The following is a 19,663-nucleotide window of genomic DNA, read 5'->3' on the forward strand; positions in this document are numbered from 1 at the left end:
TTATGCTGTTGAGCCACAGCCGTTCAGCCGGGCTTTTATATGGTTGTTGAAGAAGGCGTATTAAAGAACCACCGTGGATTACCGATACCAGCGTGGGTGTGTGTTCTTCCGACTAGCCTGCTAGGTGTTTTGCCGCCTCCTCTCAACCACGCAACACAACCCAACGTTCCAACGTGTCAGGAGCATCAGCACAGCTGAAATGCATTTTTTCTAAGCACCGCGTCTCTGTGGCTTTTAAACCCCAAAACACGCTACAACAAAAATGGGTCCACCCGAAGGATGGGGCCCCCCGGTGTAGTTTCCACTGTGACAGACTGTGGGCTTCCTCAGAGTGAGGCTGAGAGCGGCAGGCCCAGCTGGAGTCTGACACGTGGCCCTTCAGATAAAGCTGAAAAAGGCCAATATATGATATTAAATATAAAATATAATTAAAAAACAACATCAGAATGAACAACGAGCTGCTGTTAAGAACTCCCGACGTCCATCCAAGGCCCGATTGGTTTCTGTTTCCATGACAACAACAACCGTATGTGGAAAAGACCAAAAACTGAAGCGGTGAAAACGTTTTGTTGCAGATTAACTATTAACTTTATGTTATTCATTGTCAGCTCGTGCCATCATTAAAGCATGTTAGAACACACATGTAGGATTTCACAAATCATCGCTCCTACATTTAATCGTATCCATAACAACTGTGTGTGCGTGTTCGCTTTGAAAACATCACATTCTTTATGTTGGTTGGTTTAGACGAGTGATCTCCAGGATGAATGAGGGCAGAGGCCCGTTTCATGGAGACTGTTTAAGTGTAAACCTGGATTAAAAGCCACATTTGAACACCTTCATCAGAGGCTGTGACCATGTTGAAGGACTGATGCTGACGTGCTCTGACACTCATTAGCATAGAAAACAAAGTGGTGAAAGCACAGAGCCCTGAGGAGCTCCACTGGACGGTCTGTTCACAGAACATTTAATTATTTCACTTTTATTTACATGCAAAACAGCCTCAGAGAGAACAGCTGTTTCAGAGCTGCCAGCTTTATTGGAAAGATGAACTGAAATCCTAAAATTTATGACAAACTGACACGGTGAAATGTTGCAGGGTTAAAATGTGTCGATGGATGAACTCTTTCAGTATAAGATGCAATAATACAAAACACATGAAGGTGAGGAGGAATTCATTTAAAGTAAGTGTGATTTAAAGAGGACTGATTGTTTCCTGGTCAGGCTGAAGCTTTCACCGTCTGACCTCTGTAAACAAACCGAAACACGTTCAGTGTTTAGTTTTACCAATTAGGTTTCATGAATCACCATCTGAGAACGTCTCCGATGTGGGCGCCACTCACAGGGATCACTTCCTGTAGAAGGGTCACATGACCTGTTAAACCCAGAGAGCTTCGTGTGACCTCTGACCCTGATCACCAGCGTCAGGGTCAGTGAAGGTGAGATACCGTGTGACAGGAGGAGGAACTATAAAGTTTTATTTGTACGAACACGTAGAACAGATGAAGTCAGAACGAAGCAGGTGGAGCTCAGTCAGGGTGGAGGTGCAGACAGGTGAGCTGAAGGGGAGGAGCCAGTCTGGTCAGGAACTCTCTGTCTCCTCGAGTGAACCTCCTCACCTCTGAAACACACACACACGACTCTGAAGGTTGCAGTCAGGTTGGTCAGGGTGGTGAGGGTGGGGTTACCTTCTGGTCTCTGGTTGGTGTGTTTCCTGCAGGTGAGGCTGAGCGGCCGAATCATGACATCACTGCTGCACAGACACAACAGGAAGTGGAGGAGGAAGTCGTCAGCGTCCCCGTCACACACCTGAGACAGACACAGAGGTTATGTCTCTGCAGACTCACGGCTCGGCCCTGTGGAAACGTCCTGCAGGACGCCTGTTTCTCTCTGTGGTGGCCCCCCCACAGCGTCCACACCGTGCTTCACTGTGTGGACGCTGTTCTTTGGGTTGTAGCTGCATCTTCTTCTCGTTTCACCTCCTCTGACCACAGGACGTTTCAGTCTGCAGGGTCTTTTAACACAGCTCCACCTGTGGGTGGAGGGGCCCTGTGGGTTCTCCTGGTGTGACCCGAGTCCTAAATGCCTCTCGCTGTCCTGCCCCTCCCCTGTGGTCTCCACCCTCCATGTGGGAGGTGTGGCATTCACAGTCAGCCCTGATTACCCTCAGAACTACACCACCTGCTGCTTCATCAGGTCGAGTGGGTGGAGTCAGGGGCACGACCTGAGTCTCGCTGAAACACACAGCTGTAAGGCCCCTCCCTCCTGTTCACGTGAGCCCAGCGTGGGTCCGTCACACCTACAGACTTTTAAAGGTGGAAGTGGCCACACCCCCAAACCAGTTCAGCAGTAAGGTGTGAGCAGACGGAGCTGTTACCAGGATGCAAACAGGATGTGCCCTTTCACAGTTAAAGCCTCATCTTAAATTTTAAAGACAAAATAAAGTCTAAAGACGACGATGAGCACGTGACTCACCTGTGACAGGTAAACATGTACACCTGACAGGTGCTACTGACCTGGCTCTGCCCACGAGGGAAGACTCTGATGTGACCTCTGACCCTGAGTGCTCTCTGAAGCCCCTCCCACTGAGCATCAGCCAATCCCAGCAGAGCACGAACCAGAGCAGCTGAGAACCAGACGTGAGCCTCACCTGTTCCGTCATCGATCACCAGCCTGATGGAAGAGCAGAGCGACATGGTTTGATCATGTGACTGTCACCTGACTCATCCAGGTGATTAACACGTATCAGCAGGTGAGCTCAACAGGAAGCTGCTCTTACTTTGCTTTGGACTGAAACACTGACGAGGTCGAGTGACACTGAGAGCTGCTGCAGCCCTGAGAGAGAGAGAGCAACAGGTAAACACACACACCTGAAATCGTGAGCAGTTTCCTCCAAAACGACACTTTACTTACTGCACCAACACTAACACGCCACCAACACGCTAACAACACATGAAGCACTCTGAGTACTTTCACTGCACCCGAGAAACTGACACTAAACACATCCTGTACACACTGTGTGTATTTTATGCAGTACCTGTGTGTACACGCTGCCACACAGCGAGCAGCTCCACTGCAGTTGCAGGAACAGGAAACACACCACGTGACCTTTGACCTGTCCCACAGCGCACCTCTGCTTGCTGCTCAGAGCCCACTCACCCAGGTGCATGATGGGAGCAGGAGGAGGAGGCTGGGCCGAGCTGATAGAAACCAAACAAACAAGTAAACAACAGCACGACAAACACGTGAACCAGACTTTACCTGTAAACTTACCTGGTGTCTCCCAGGGAGACCACAGTTATGGAGCTGACAGGTAAGTACGTGCAGTACACACTTCCTGTCCTGAAACACACACACAGGTAAACCGCACAGGTACGTAACCATCGGCGTGACTTTGTATTGAACATTGGGGGTCAAGATCTCTGTCTAAATAAATAAATCTGGGTACATTCCAGATGATTAAACAACTATTTTGCTGGTAACACCTGAAACCAGTAAAGAAAATCAGCAGCCTATTGATGCAAGATGATCCAGAACTTTATTGGGGGTGACATTGTTGGAAATGAGTCCAAACAAAGAGTCCAAACTTTTATAAGCCCGTCTATGTGTGTCTCACCTGGACAGCCTCCTCTGGAAACCAGACAACAGCAGAGTGTTACCCGGCAACAGGCCAGGTGGGTAGGGGGTGTGGCTTAGGTCCAGGTACACCTGCAGACTCCTCCCAGCTTGGTCACAAAGAGTGAGACGCACAGCTGCACACACACATTCAGCGAACAGTCAGACCTGAGACTCATACCTGAAGCACTGATGCCTGCAGTTCCTCTAGTGTCCAGCAGAGGCAGCAGTGAGTCGCCCCCATAGATCCCCATGTTACAACTTCACAGCAGAAAAGCCTGATACACAAACCACCTGTGTGTTTGTACCTGAGCGTGTGTGTCCAGAGTGGGCGGTCCTGTTGTTCACACTGATCCTTTCAGACACCACACCCTGAAAACACACCAGCTCTGAGCTGAAACACACACACACACACACACACACACACACACACACACACACACACACACACACACACCAGTAAGAGTTTAAAGCAGGCTGCAGCTGCAGTTCCTCGGATGGCCACAGGGGGCGACTCAGTGAGGGACGAGCAGTTTACCTGCAGTCTAAGACCTCTGAGACAGACAAGACTGTGGGTGGGACGGCCTGAAAACACAGAGAAGAGACATTAAAAATATGACGTCATTCAGGGGTAAAACCACAAAGGATTGTGGGAACGAGTGGCAAGCGGTGCTAGCGCACGCAGGCTTTCACACGAAAACAGTCACACAGTAATAAAAACAAAGACAAAAATGGCAAGAAGCTGCTGTATTATTAACTGTGTTGTATTATTAAGTCTTCTGTTGTAGTTATTACGTAATTTATCATAACATGATTGTTGATGTAGGTTACAAATAAGTCTTATATTGATTTGAATTGAATTCGTTGCTATGCTGCTTTGTTCACTGTGGCTTTGCGGGCTAATGTTTGTTGTGTTTTGTAGGAAAACCAGAAACAAAATGCAGGAATGTGATCCAGACTGGGCGCCTTTATCAGCCTGGGTCATACCGAGTTTAAAGCTGCTACCACAGCCAGATCTGATTGGTTAAGAGAGAGAGCGATATCAAAACAGCCACTAAACGTCTACATATATGTGCCCAAGTGTTGTACTGAAGCAAGCAAGTGATGAATAACTGTTTTCCAGTTTGTTGTTAGCAATGTTTTTTTTCTTCTTTTTCTTTGCATTGTTGATTTGTTTTTCACGAAGCAGCTAATAAAGCTGATGGATTTTTACAATGTTGCCTCTTTCTTGTAAGATTCTATAATAGAATGAAACAATGATGCCAGTTATAAATAAAGACAATGAATTGAATGAATTACGAAACACTCATTGTTTTTCTATTAGATCTGAAAATGTTGTGTAACACTACAACCTGAAACGACAAACAGATTGTGTTGGCCTGTACAGAAGATAAAATATTTAACAACAGCTAAATAAACGGTAAATGGCCTGTATTTGTATTGTTTACTTAGTCCCGAAGGACCCCAAAGTGCTGGAAATACTAGCGCTTGATGCAGTGTTTTGATTTTGTTGCCACTTGTACCCACAATGCAATGCGTGAAAGTGACATGGTCTGTCAATCTCTAAAAAAAAAGTTTAAGGGTCCTGGAGGAAGACGGGGAGCAAACCGAGTGTTACCTGTCTGCAGGTGGGCAGCAGCAGTGGGCGTGTCAGAGTGTGGAATCTCCAATCACGTCTGACTTGTAGGGTCGACTCAGCGTGGAGATCCACCCCACTGCGCTCAGAAACTCCACAGCCAATCAGAACACTGGGATCCTGATTGACAGATACATGGGCCAATCAGCTGCAAGGATTCAGGTGAGATCAACTCCCCACAAACAGGAATGGTGGGAGCTTTCCTCCCCTCAGGAACTCTCTGCAGGAGGGGGAGATACAGGAGAGGTGGAGGAAGATCTCAGCCTGGGCGTCTATTGTCTCATGTAGTCTGGAAGACGAGTGGATGGTGGGGTGGGTGCAGTTTTCTCTGTGGTGGGGTTGGGTGGACTGTCCCGGGCTCTGTGGGGCCGGGGGGCGCTGCTGCGCTGGGCCCCGGTCTGGATGGGCCTGGGCCCCCTTTTCCCTGGCGGGTCGCGGAGTATGGGGGTGCCTACTGGGGTCAGCGGGGGAGCTGGCCCCAGGGAGGGGTCACTTGCCCCTCCCTTCCTTCCCTCCCCATCTCCAGCTGCCTCCCTCCTCCCACTCCACCACAACCACCCACACATGCAGGGCCTTGGAGTAGGAGTATGTCACCAGGGTGCAGAGGAGGCTACCCCCCCCCCCCCCCCTTCTGTCCCCTTCTGGCTGCCTCTGCCTCAATTTTATCCCACAACTTAGACATTCACATTACTCACACCCTCATTACACATACATATAGGATCTTGGGGGTGGGCACAATACACGGAGTCCAAGTTACCATCAGGGTGTACACTTCACCCCTGGCATCGTTGCCCACCTCTCAATTTTAAATACACGTAGACATTGAGGGCTAACAGGAGGGACTATGCGCTTACCTGCTGCTCTCTGGCAGGTAGCTCCATGCCCTCCTGGGTTTTAATTGCACCTTAGAACACACATACATCAACATTACAATGAGCGGGTGGAGGGAGGTTTGGAGTCTTCTCTCACCCCCGTTCTCTACGGCCTGCTGGAGCGGGGGGGGCTAGGAGGAGTTGGCCGTCCGACTGCGGTCTGGGGTGTGGGGCCTCCCTGCTGCTGCGGAGTCGGGGCGGTCTGCCTCTCCCCACCGCAGGGAAAAGGGTAACACCACCCGGGTCTGGGTGCGGTTGCCCCCTCCAGGGGCGGGGGTACCTAGACCCAGTTTGTAGAGTACGCTTGGGGAGTGTGATCGTGTGTACAGCGTCTCTTTATGTCTGTCTCCACGTCGGTTGAGTGTGAAGTGCACATGAGAGCATGAGGGTGGGAATGGATGTTTGTGTCTGTGTGTGCCTGTATGTTTGTGTCTATATGTCAGGTTGGGTATCAGACGCCACCTCTCTGGGGACATCTCGGGCCTTCCAAGGTTTGGAGGCCTATCTCCACCCACCACCACTTCCCCTGCCGGTGGTGGACTCCCTCAGGTGTCGGTGCGTTGGTGGTTCTTTGTATCTGGGGGTGGGCGTCCGGGTACACACCGGCTCACTCCTTGGCGGCCGCTTATTGGGGCTCGCTCGGGCCATTTCGGAGGTGGGGTGCCCCCGGCCTCTCGGCCTGGGGCTCGGTCACTCAGGCACAGCTGGCTGCCGGCGGAGCTCGCGGGCGCGTCACTGCAACTCCCCCTGGCTTCTGCTCCGCGGCTGCTGAATGAGCCCTCATCTGGGACTCTCCTTAGCTCTTACTGGGACAGTGGCGCAGCTGCCCCTCTGTGGGTCTTCCTTGGTCTCTTGTGTTCTGGGGGCCTCTGGATGCCTGGAGTTTTGATCTCCTCCATACCTGCTTGATACCATAGAGGACAGGGCTGTGGCTCCCCACACTCCCTAGCAGATTTTTACATGGAGAAACCTTTGGAATGCAAGCATGCTGATCCACACAGGTATGCACACAGGTGTACACATGGGTATTCACAGACGCGGACTACAGCTTTCTTGGCTGCTGCCTCAAAGCACACTGTGCACTGTCTATCTTGAGTGTTGCACAATATCGTTTATTATTTAGTAACTATTGATATCTATGCCTAGCTAGTTTATTGTGATGGTGCTTCTTTTTTTCTATTATCATGTTGCTCTTTGTTGTTTGCTGTCTCCTCTGTTTTTTTTTTTCTCCATACAGGTGACCCAGGAGTGTTTTTTTTTTTCTCTCTTCCCCCCCCTTCTCACCGTCTTTTCTCCCCTTTGGTTTTCTTTCATTCTTTCCCCCTGTCCTATCCCACAGTTATGTCTGTCCCGTTTGCAACTGAAAATAAAATAAATTCATAATTATAATAAAGGTCAATCAAATGGACCAATATGGCAAGGCCATGATGATCCACTTGGTAAAATAAATCCGCTTGGCATCTTTCTTGGCCTCAAGACAACAATTCTGATGGCTATAGATCCAAACGGGACACAAAAAAAGAAAGAAAAAAAGGAAAAAAAATAAAAGAAAAAAGAAAAAAAAAAATATAATAAATCACCAGGGTGAATGCAGTACCTAAGTGGAACACAAGACCTGTATTTCATAGCTTCGTGCAGATATCAACAAACCCTGCTTGTCCCACTGCCTGCAAGGACGACTAACATCCAAAAGCAAAATGTTTCTGAAGCACAAAGTGGTGCACCAGGTGAAAGAAATACAGACTCCCAGTTAGAAGTTTAAATTTAATTTCATAAGCCTGAGGCCACATATGTCTCATATAAAACTAAAAAAAAGCATAGTCTACACATAAGTCTCAGGACTTGGGAATAGGTTTTGCAAGAATAAAAGCAAAACTCCTACAACTGTGTTTAAAAACATAGCACACCATGTGCTTCTTCACCATGCTAGGAGATGCTAATTCCTTATTTTGTACTAGTGTCTTTTCCCAGTTCGATTCCTTTGATTTTGCAGTGGCGAAACTGTACGCATGGCCTAACTACGGCCCGTGAAAATAACTGAGTTGCATATTGTTCTGACTCATATACATGCCAGGAGGTGGAGTCAGGTATTGTGATTGCGTGAGGCTAATAACAGTAGAGTGGGAGGAAGAGGTGTACATAAGAAGTTAAAAAGGCTATAAGGCTTACAGCAGGCGTAGGCGTCTGGGTCTAAACGTGTGTGTGTGTTTGCATGAGCATACAGTGTAAGTGCAGGCACTATGTGGTACAGTAACCCTGCACTAATAAATGTGTGGGATGTGAGGAACGTTGTGGAGCCCCAAAGAATAAAAGAAAAGGAAAAAAAAAAAAAAAGGAATGGTGGGAGTCATCTGCATAGCAGTAAAAATGTAAGCTGTGTTTTGATGATGCTGCCTAAGGGAAGCATGTATAATGTAAACAGAACTGGTCCAAGCATTGAACCCTGTGGAACTCCATAATTAACCTCAGTGTGTGAACAACTACAGTTAAAGCTGAAAAACGTGTTCATGTGTACTAATATTAGAGAGCAGAGACCGATGAGGCCAACCTCTGGCCACGCCCCTTAGTGACATCATCAAAGCTGGGTTGATACCTGAGTGTTAGCGGCGATGAGTCTGTAGAAACATCCAGGCTGGAGGACAGGAAACCACCGCGTACACACACCTGAGAACACCAGCACCACCTGCACGCACACAGACACACACACACACACACACACACACACACACACACACGTAACTGTGTATCCAGGTGAGCTCAGGTAAACACACACAGGTGCGTCTCTCACCTTTCTCTCCTGCTTTTGTTCACTTTCTTTCTCTGTCATTGGCTCATTCTTTGGGTCCCGCCTCCAGCTGACCACTGGACCAATCACAGCAGCTTTCACTGAGAAGCACAGTCTCAGCCCTGCCTCCTGATCCTCTGCCTCCGCCCCTGTATTCCTCCAGGACACACCCTCCTTCTGCTCCACCCTGATCACCATGGAGACACAGGGCCAGGGGTTGCCGGAGTTGGCTTCTTCTTCTTCTCTTCTCCTCCTCTTACTCCCAGCAGTCTCTTCTTCTTCTTCTACTGCTTCCTGGCAGTGACATCCCCTCCTGGCTCCTCCCCCTTGTGTCTCAAGTGTGTCTCCATGGCAACAAATGGACTCAGGATGTGCAGGTGGTCCAGAGAGAACTGCATGTAAACCCTGTGAATTGAACCCAGCTTTATTTAACTCATAATGTTTACAACCAGGAAGGAAGCTCACACCCTGAACCAATCAGACGCCCTCTTACATCACAGAGAGTGGACCAATGAGCAGTCAGCAGGTTGTGTGTGTGTGTACCTGCAGTGTTTGTGTGTGATGAACCTGTCCTGGTCCAGGTGTTGGTAGGAGGGGAAATCTGATTGGAGGAATCTCTCTGTCACCATGGTGAACTGCACCACACCCACCAGACAACCTGCAGCGCACACACACACACACACACACACACACATTAAAGAATAAAGCTGTGTGTCACTGTGTGTGTGTCTGTGTGCGTGCATTGTACCGATCCAGGCGCTGTTAAAGACCGCCCTCTGCGCTCCCTCCTCCTCCTCGCTGCTCTCCGTCAGCACGCAGGCTGCAGCTCCCGCGGCGTCTCTGAGCTGCATCGAGTGTTTGAACTCAGACGTCTGTGACGGCAGCTCCAGCACGCCGACCAGCAGCAGGGGGCGCTGCCTGACACACAAACCGGCAAAAACCATTGGTACGTAATCACATGACTTCATGTGGGAGCTGCTGTCACCTTACCTGACAGCGTCTCCACCCTGAGGCTCGGAGGACAGAGTCCTGCAAGACCAGGACAGGAACCCGTTGATCTGGGAGGAGGTCAGGTTGGAGCCATCAGGGGGCAGCAGAGAGCTCAGAGGGGACGAAGACCAGCAGCCAGTCTGCAGGGACTCCAGGAGCTCCGACACACCGAGGTACTGCCGGACCGCCGAGGACACGCTGTACTGCAAGGACACAGAGCACACTGAGCATGCTCCACACTCACCTGTAAGGAAGACAGGTGAGTGTGGGACCTACCTGCGTCACAGGACAGGTGTGAGGCTCGTCCAGCATCTCAGCGTAGATGTCTCTGCGTCCTCGTCCTCCAGCTCTGCTCAGAGTCTCCATCAGCCTCCAGGACAGCAAGCACACACACTGCTGCCTCCACACACCTTGGACCAGACTGAGGACCAAGACCAGAACCAGGACCAGGAAACAAGCCAGAGCCAGCGGAGGACAGGAGGACAAAGGTTAGGCTCTGCTGTCTCTGACTGTGGACAGGTGGTGGTGGGTGGAGCCTCACCTGTGTGCCAGCTGCGAGCTTAGGTGACAGGTCCACAGGTAATCGGACACATCTGTGTTTCTCTGCAGCAGTAACCGTGGTAACGCCCCATCTCCCGGGCAGCGGTTGTCGGGTGGCGAGCCTCCCGCCCTGCTGAAGGCCGTCACCCTCAGGCTGGAGCGCAGGCAGGTGCAAAGCATGCTGGGAGGGAAGTCCGGGCAGGGCCGGTACAGGAAGTGGGCGTGATGCAACTGCAGGAGGAGGAACCATCAAACTTTATTAGTCGTGGCTGCCACGAACACAAACGGACATGATGATGTCACATCATGTGACTCACCTCCACTCTGTCTCCCGTCCTCAGCTTCCTCTTCGCCGCCGGCTGATAGGCCACTCACAGACCCACCTTCCCATCCAGCACGTAGAGCCCCGCCCCCTCACTCACAACTTCAGTCACCGTGCCCTATCACAGCAGAGGAGGCTTAGTAATCAGCACACAGGTACAAACCTGTGGTAGCCAATCAGAGCTCACAGCACTCTCACCTGGTAGCTGATGACTTTGGATTGCTTTATCCTCACAGCTGATTGGTCCAGCTCCACCTCCTCATGCTCCGCCTCCTCACAGTCGTCCTCAGCAGGCTGTGACAGCAGGGACTCAGAGTGTGTGTGTTCCTGTGTGTGTTCCTGTGTGTGCTCCTGTGTGTGCGTGTAGTCGGCGTGCAGCTCGGAGCGCTTCGTCACACACAGGATGTTGTTTCCTCTCCAGCCTCGTAGCGCACACACACGTAGAGCTGTCACACACACGCTCTGCCCGACACACACACACGCTGGATCCAGCTGAGCCGGCTGCTGTCCTGCACACACACACACACACTGAGCTTCATCGTCCATCCTCACCATCATCATCCTCAGAGAGCTGGTACCTGTACGAGCACGGGCAGCGAGCGCGACTCATCCGTCAGCGTGAAGCAAAAGAAGGTCGTTCCTGCCACGGCCAGCAGAGGGCAGACTGAGCCCACCTCTCCGAACACGCTCAGCCGCTGACCTTTGACCCTGGAGCACACACACACATCTGTCACACACACACTGCTCAGAAACTCCACTGCAGTTCAGAGGTCATGTGACCCACCTGTGCCTCAGCAGCCTGCCGGCCTCTCCGACTCCCACCGCTCCGCTTAGCTCCACCCTTCCAGGAGCAGCAGCCAATCCCTGCTCAGCACCAGGACACAACAGGACAGGGGAGCCAATCAGCTCCAAGAAGCCTGCGGCCTCTTCCTGGCCCGATGCATTGTGGGGGATGTAGTTCCAGTGAGGGAGGAAAACGGGACGATCGAGCCACAGGGGCGAGAGAGACAGGCACTGGATGAGAGAGAGAGAGACGCGGGTGAGAGAGTGGCGGAGTGTGTCCTGGGTGGATGCTGGAAGCCTGTACTGATGATGACAGCTTCATCAGCTCTGATCTGCAGTGATGCCGTTTGTTTTATAGCTGCAGTAGATTAGATTAGATTAGATTAGATCAGATCAGATCAGATCAGATTAGATTAGATTAGATCAGATTAGATCAGATTAGATCAGATCAGATTAGATCAGATTAGATCAGATTACATTAGATTACATTAGATCAGATCAGATTAGATTAGATCAGATCAGATCAGATCAGATCAGATCAGATCAGATTAAACTTTACTGATCCATCGGCTGCGTTCCTCCAGGAAAGCATGTGATGACCAGACTCTATCAGCACTTGTGTCCCTGCACAGAGAATGAGCTGAATTAAAGAGGAATTAGATTTCATTCACGTTGCACATGAACACCTGCAGTTTGTTGTGACCTCGTTACCATCAGTTCTGACCAGATCCCGTTTAGTGACGCTGCTGTGAAGAGAAGCTCCTGAGAACTAACCAGCTGATGGACGATGGGTTAAGGTTAGGCTCCTCCCCCTCTGACTTACCTCACACATGACGCTGCCGCTGGCGTCCGTCAGCCTGTACTCTCCGTCAGGGCCTTCTCTCAGACAGCCAATCAGCAGCAGGTTGACCCTCGGCAGCGCCCTCTGACCCGGCACGGTGAGCTCCGCCTCCCTGGCCCAGGCTCTCTGCTGATTGGTGCTCCAGAACAGGTTGCTGACGCAGGCCAGGTGCTGCTGGGAGACGAGCTGGGAGACGGACAGCAGCCTGCGGACAGACGGGAGGACAGCGGTAAGGCCATGGTGAACTGCACCACACCCACCAGACAACCTGCAGCACACACACACACACACACACATTAAAGAATAAAGCTGTCCCTGTGTGTGTGTCTGTGTGCGTGCATTGTACCGATCCAGGTGCTGTTAAAGACCGCCGAGCTCCGCCTCCCTGGCCCGTGACCTGCTACAGCGATGATGTCAGCGGGCGTTACCTGTAGCTGACAGGTAAGCTGTGGGCCACACACATCTGCTGCTGGATCGCCTGCACCGCACACATGCTCAGATCGAAGAGGCTGAGGTCACCGTGGTTACCTGGGAAAACAAAGTTTAAAGGGTAAACACAAACATAAACAACTGAAGCCCCGCCCACTGAGAACACCTGAAGTGGACACCAGAGCTGGTGTGTGAACAGGTGGGACCACCTGAGGAAGCAGCTGCTCTTCATCCTCAGACTCTTAGTCCTCCCTGTTCCTCACTGACAGTCGGTCACCTTCATGGCTCTGACCTTTGAACCACACTCACATCTACACACTGGACTGCTCTGATGACACCTGTGAGGGCAGGTGAGCCCTGCTTTCACTTTTTAAATAATGGTTTAAATAGTATTTGGTTTCATAAAAGACATGGACATCGTCATTAAGGATTTAAAGTACAGCTGATTTATCAGCCAGCTGTTTCAAACAAACAGGAACTCACCTGTCTGGGAGGGGGCGGAGCTACACACCACAGGACTCAGGTGTTCAGAGATGGAGGTGAAGATGTTCTTTAACCACAGGGACTCCTAAAGAAACAAAGCAGCGGGTCGGAGGTCACAATAATAAATGTAGAACAGGCTCACATCCTTATATTCTCTTTTCTGTGTGGATTTCTGCTATAGAATTAGCTCGAAACAGCGATTGGCTGCTGCTCTGCCTTACGTCATGACGCAGACAGTCTACGTACGCAGGGCTGTGCGTGTACGTAGACTGTTATTTATCGCTCAGTTCGGGCAAACAGGGTCAGTCTGGGACTCACCGCCTCGGTGCTGGGCTTGACCCAGGTCCAGGAGCTCCAGCAGGGGGTCCATGTCTTCGCTCCGGGTGCCGGTTTCTCCCCCTGCTGACAAACTCCCGCTCACGGCTTTCAAACAGCTTCCGGTCCTCCTCCTGTTGATGTCCTCCTTCTGACCGTCGCCCCCGTGTTCCCGCCTCTTACCGTTCATAAAGCCGCCATGATGCCCTACCGTCCTACTTTGTTTACTTTTGTTCTGTATTTTAAACAAATCATCAAACTTATTAAACTGACTAGTCTCTGCTCACGCAGGATCTCTACCGCGCATGTGCGGAACAACTTTTCCCTACCCTGCATTTCACAATAAAAGCCCTTCACGTTCACATACACTCAGTGGTCTCCTACCTCCTTTCCTAAGCACTTTTCCTTGTTAGAAACGTTCTGAGGTGGAGGAAATGTGTTTAGGAGATGTGATAATAACTCAGGAAAGGAATTCTCCACCAGGCAAGACCCCAGGTGCAGGCTGTGTAAAGATGCCCCAGAGACAATCCAGCACATTACAGCAGGGTGCAAGATGCTAGCAGGCAAGGCATACATGGAACGCCATAACCAAGTGGCCGGCATAGTGTACAGGAACATCTGTGCCGAGTATAACCTGGAAGTCCCGAGGTCAAAATGGGAGATGCCCCCAAGGGTGGTGGAGAATGACCGAGCTAAGATCCTGTGGGACTTCCAGATACAGACGGACAAAATGGTGGTGGCTAACCAACCGGACATAGTGGTGGTAGACAAACAGAAGAAGACGGCCGTAGTGATCGATGTAGCGGTTCCCAATGACAGCAATATCAGGAAGAAGGAACACGAGAAGCTGGAGAAATACCAAGGGCTCAGAGAAGAGCTCGAGAGGATGTGGAGGGTGAAGGTAACGGTGGTCCCCGTGGTAATCGGAGCACTAGGTGCGGTGACTCCCAAGCTAGGCGAGTGGCTCCAGCAGATCCCGGGAATAACATCGGAGATCTCTGTCCAGAAGAGCGCAGTCCTGGGAACAGCTAAGATACTGCGCAGGACCCTCAAGCTCCCAGGCCTCTGGTAGAGGACCCGAGCTTGAAGGATAAACCGCCCTCAGGGGCGTGCTGGGTGTTATATATATATATATATATATATATATATATATATATATATATATATATATATATATATATATATATAGTGAGAGAGAGAGAGAGAGAGAGAGAGAGAGAGCTTGCAGAGCATAGATGCAGATCAAACTGAAGGTTTGTCACTGTTTTTTGTTCACTTTTTATCCAGGCTGCAGGTGTCTCAGTGGAAAAATAGAGCGTGGCTGAGCGCACCTGTGCAGACCAGTGATACAGTTTAAGATCAGAGAATTGTAAGGTACAACAAGCCAAGTCTTCATCTAGGACCTTTGTTATTCCAAATTAACCAATTAAAGATATCGTTTAACTTCTGAAAGGATTCTTTTGGAGGAGGCAGAGGACGTGACTCAATATAAAAACTTTGCATAACCCTTCATCCTTGTTCAGGAATAGGACAGAGGAGGATTTTGAATCATTTATAGCCAGAAAATCGTCTAAATAGCTCCATTTGTAGCATTAATTTTGCAACTTGGCTAACAGACAGCCAGTCTAGGGCCTAGGGCCAATCTCTGCTCTCGATCTCCTAACTGGAAACCAAATAGTACAGCTCTCATTGTAAGTGTCATCACCAGAGGTTCCATAGTCAGAATGAATAGCATTGGAGATAACGGGCACCCCTGATGAGTGGAACGCTCCAATGTGACGGGTTAAGTTGAACCCATCTGAGAAAATGATTTCCAAATCCATATCTTGGGAGAAGGTTAAATAAATCTGACCAGTCTATTCTGTCCGAGGCCTGACGAGCGTCCAGTGATAATAAAGCTGCATCGTTAGCATCACATCTCTCATGAATTATATGAGAACCCTTCTTATATTGTGAAACCCTTGATGCTTTGGTACAAAGCGAATCAAATGTGGGATCCAAGGCTCTGATCTTCATGCTAAACATTTAAAGTATTTTAGTGTCAACCCCCGTCAGACTCTAAATGATGAGTGTTCTGCAGGTTTAGCAGGTTTCTCAGTACTCACTGCCTGTCTCACAGTGGGTGGAGAGCCTCCGTGTGATATGCTTCTACATACATGTTAAAAAGTGGAATTATTCTTTCTTCTGGGAAGGTTTTGTAAAGTCAGAAAGCCATCTGGCCCAGGTGCCTTACCACACAGCAAATCCAACATGTCCAAATGAAGACTGTCAGGTTTGATTTCAGCTCTTTTAAAGTGTCTTTATAAGTTAATTTAACTCTTATTGGAGAGTTGGAACGTTAACTCTGACTTAGTGTTAAATACCAAATCTGTCTGGAGTTGATCATTCAACACTTATTCATGCTAACTAGGTGTTAAGAGTTTATATACTAACCCCCACAGAGGATTTTAGTTTAACTACATAAGAGTTATCTTCTAATTCATTCTGTGAATTTTACTGTTCTGAATTTCTAGAAATTCCTTTGGAAATAAACATTATTGCAAAGAGGACTGCATCAGCTGAGGCAACATGGTGTCCTGTGAGCTCAATTTCCTTTTAATCAGAAAAGGTCAGACACAACAAAAGCCAAGCAAAGCATCAAACAAAGGAAAAATAAAGACAAGTCAAATGCCCAGCCAAAGGATTTATGGGAGACTCCATCAGGGATGGACCGAGTCAACCGGAGCCACAGCTGGACTGGCCAGAGTGGCAACAAGCTCATCAGACCTCTGTGTTGGGCAGGTTTGGGGAGTGTCTGTGATGATAAAGCCACGACTCTGAAGACGACTGCAGAGTTTGGTGCAAGATGTTGCGTCCTTGCAAAACTCCTGCAGCTCCGAGAAGCTCCAGAGTCGACCTTCCCTGGAAAACAGCTTCTGGGAGGCTTTAGCTCTGGAAGCTTCTTGCTCCCTCTCCTGTGCTGTGCCGTGTTTCAGGCACACTCCGCTCAGGTGATTCCAAATGAACAGCTGGGGCTTGTTGCACAGCAGGCAGTACACAATGTTTTTCTCCATGTTGTTTGGACTGCAAATACAAAGAGAGAGACAAACTCTGCACATCACTTTATAGCACCAGTAGCGTGTCTCGGTATGATGCAAAGCTAGCTATGTCGCTACACTGGACACAGAGCAGTACCTACTTTAAAACTGAACCAGAGGTTCCAAAGTCAGAATAAATAACATTGGAGATAACGGGCACCCCTGATGAGTGGAACGCTCCAATGTGACGGGTTTAGAAACTATTGTTTGTTACAAACAGTGTTGGGAAGGTTACTTTTAAAATGTATTCCGTTACAGAATACAGAATACATGCCCCAAAATGTATTCTGTAACGTATTCCCTTACGTTACTCAATGAGAGTAACGTATTCTGAATACTTTGGATTACTTAATATATTATCATGTGTTGGATTGTAGTGTTATTTTATGCCATGTTATGCCCCGAATTAAAGATTGTGAAATATTATGTAGTTTAGTTTGCATTTTTCCTCCTGAATTAGAAGAAGCTGATAACAATTGCATTAGTTAAACTGATTTGCATTACATTAAACTGCTGACTTGTTGTGAATGAATGACATTGCTTTATGATGCATTATACTGCTGAGTTATAAGAAATACTGTACACAGAGAGTTATTGTCTTATTTGTCTGATTAGAAGAGAACATGCTGGAGTTTTCTGCCCCATCGCAGCAGGAGCAGATAAACAGGGAGCCAAGGTCGTAGCTTAGACGCTGTGTGAGAGAAAGCATGTGAATGTTTAGGCTTTTTATGATAAGGTGGAGGCACCAGAGACTATAAAAGTTTGAGCAATGCTCCACCATTTTGAGATTTTGAGGCTGTCTGCATCAGTGTCCATCTCCCACGCGTGTGATCATTAAAATCATCGTTTGACTCAACCCGACCGGACCAGTGTTGTTATTGTGGTTTTTTCTCTTGTTTCCATCCCCAATTTTGAACTCGTAACAGTTTGGGGGCTCGTCCTGTGGTATTGGGGTGGAATTTAAAAGTTTGGACGGTCCGAGGTTGTCGAACGGACAGGCACGAGCCAGTGGTCTGATGTGAGTGGACAAAAGCCGGCTTATCTAAAGGTAAGGCACTACCTGTTGAATTATTTCCAAAGTGTGCCAAATTGGATATGTGTCACGGTCCTGGGTCTCCTGACCCAGCGTTTTTAGTTCTTTGTGATGTTTGTATTATTGTACTTGTGTGAGTTATTCTATGGTTTCTAGTTTCGATCCCTTGCCCTTCATGTTGCTCTGTGTCCCCTCTGTTCTGTGTAAGTCTGTGTCTGCATATTTGAGTTCCCCTCTGTGTCTCTCGGTTCTTAGAGTCCTCTGCCTTATGGTTTATGTCTCTGTGTTTCTTAGTTGCTGTCTCCACTGTCAAGTTCGCGTCTCTGTGTGATCCTTCCTGTTTTACTTTGAAGGTCCGTTTCTTATGTGAATGTGTCCTGCTTTGCTTGTCTCGTCAGTCCTGATTTCTCCCAGCTGTGCCCTCCTTCTGTGTCTCATTCCCCTCGTTACTCCCCAGTGTATTTAAACCCTGTGTTTCTCTGAGTCAGTGTCGCGTCGTCCCTCATGCTGTGTGGATCTCCCTGTGTGTCTCTCTGTGAGTTCTCTAAGTTCCCAGTTTAGATTAGTTTGTTTTTTCCCTGCCAGCAAATAAAGCTGAGTTTTGAGTTCACCTCCCTGAGTCTGTGAGTCCTGCATTTTGGGTCCAACTCCTGCCTGCCGCACAGCGATTCATGACAATATGACTAAATTAAAGTCTACTCACTGAAATTACTGGTAGAGTGTCTGTTTTGATTTTGATGAGAATCACCGTGTGTTATGCAGTTAAAGTTGCTTAAGAGTATTAAATGAAGTTGAAAAAGTATGAAAGAAATGTTGGGTTTGAGTCCCTGGATATTGAGTTAAAGGCTCAGGTAGTTTGGTAGGGAATTGGCTAGATATATTTTAGAAAATGAGACCAGAAACTGTTCCAGAAGTAACAGAGGCTGGCATTGGCCGCAAAAAAGTGAGACTTTCTTCGGTGAGACCTGTTAACTTAAATTTTTCAAATTGTGTAGGTGAAAATTATTATAGGACGGCACTGGAAGATGCTAAGAAGCACATAGCCCGGAGGTTACGCTCCCTCCTGGCCGTGGACGCGCGGTCTTGACCTGTCGGCGAACAGGGTTAGTTCAGTTTGGCTTATCTGTGGGGTACAGGGCATCTCGAGAATAAGCTAGGAGTTAGAGTCTCCTCACCGTCGGAAACGGTGTCATGTGCTTTTTTGGACACAGTTAAATTGAGTTAGGGATTTTAGAAATCAGGCCATAGGCTGTTCTGGAGGAAACAGATACTGGTTAATTGATTACAAAAAAGTTATCTTTCTTCGGTAAGACCCGTTATAGTAAAATTTGTCGAAATTGTTTAGGTTCTTTAGAAATCAGGCCATAGGCTGTTCTGGAGGAAACAGATACTGGTTAATTGATTACAAAAAAGTGAGACTTTGTTAGTAGTAGTATTTATTGTCATTGTCAAGAACAATGAAATTGCGTTTGGGGCTTCCATACAACCCAAAAAAAGAAGAAAATAATAAATACCCCTTAAAACCCAAGTGTACATATTTAACCCAGTGTGACTCCAATGCAATAAGACAATCCTTAGCAATAATGTTCGTAGAAATTCAGACAAAGACCTGAGAAACATGACAAAATACAACAATGCAACCCATTCAATATTATTGTACTGTGAGATATGATATCAGATATGATAGTTATCTATTTAAGAAAGAGGGGGGGGGGGGGGCAGGAGGGGGAAGAGAATAAAGATATGATGCACCAATGCAGACCAGTTCATTGCTATTAAGAAGTTGGATATGGTTATTGTCCGTGAGAGGGGGGCAGAGAGTTCAGGAGCCTCACAGCTTGTGGATACAGGCTGTTGGCCAGTCTGGATGTTCTGGCCTGTATAGACCTGTACCTTCTCCCTGAGGGCAGCAGATGGAAAAGGTGGCGCGCAGGGTGATGTT

At 48.6% G+C, this 19,663-nt stretch overlaps 1 pseudogene across 1 annotated transcript; it reads right to left on the bottom strand.

The window, feature by feature from the left end:
* Positions 1 to 1,461: 1,461 nt before the first annotated feature.
* LOC309703690 (CST complex subunit CTC1-like) lies at positions 1,462 to 13,943 on the bottom strand (annotated as a pseudogene). Its single transcript, XR_014280839.1, has 25 exons — positions 13,615 to 13,943; positions 13,297 to 13,381; positions 12,813 to 12,912; positions 12,367 to 12,589; positions 11,545 to 11,774; positions 11,339 to 11,468; positions 10,959 to 11,269; positions 10,756 to 10,878; positions 10,440 to 10,669; positions 10,175 to 10,319; positions 9,899 to 10,101; positions 9,657 to 9,826; positions 9,452 to 9,566; positions 8,912 to 9,313; positions 8,717 to 8,806; positions 5,234 to 5,371; positions 4,154 to 4,200; positions 3,924 to 4,009; positions 3,617 to 3,752; positions 3,274 to 3,342; positions 3,038 to 3,200; positions 2,780 to 2,835; positions 2,517 to 2,673; positions 1,689 to 1,809; positions 1,462 to 1,621 (listed from the first exon to the last, which is right to left on the bottom strand). The product of XR_014280839.1 is annotated as a CST complex subunit CTC1-like (transcript).
* Positions 13,944 to 19,663: the final 5,720 nt, after the last annotated feature.

The sequence above is a fragment of the Aulonocara stuartgranti genome (assembly GCF_965226115.1).
Source record: "Aulonocara stuartgranti genome assembly, chromosome: 3".
NCBI lineage: Eukaryota > Metazoa > Chordata > Actinopteri > Cichliformes > Cichlidae > Aulonocara > Aulonocara stuartgranti.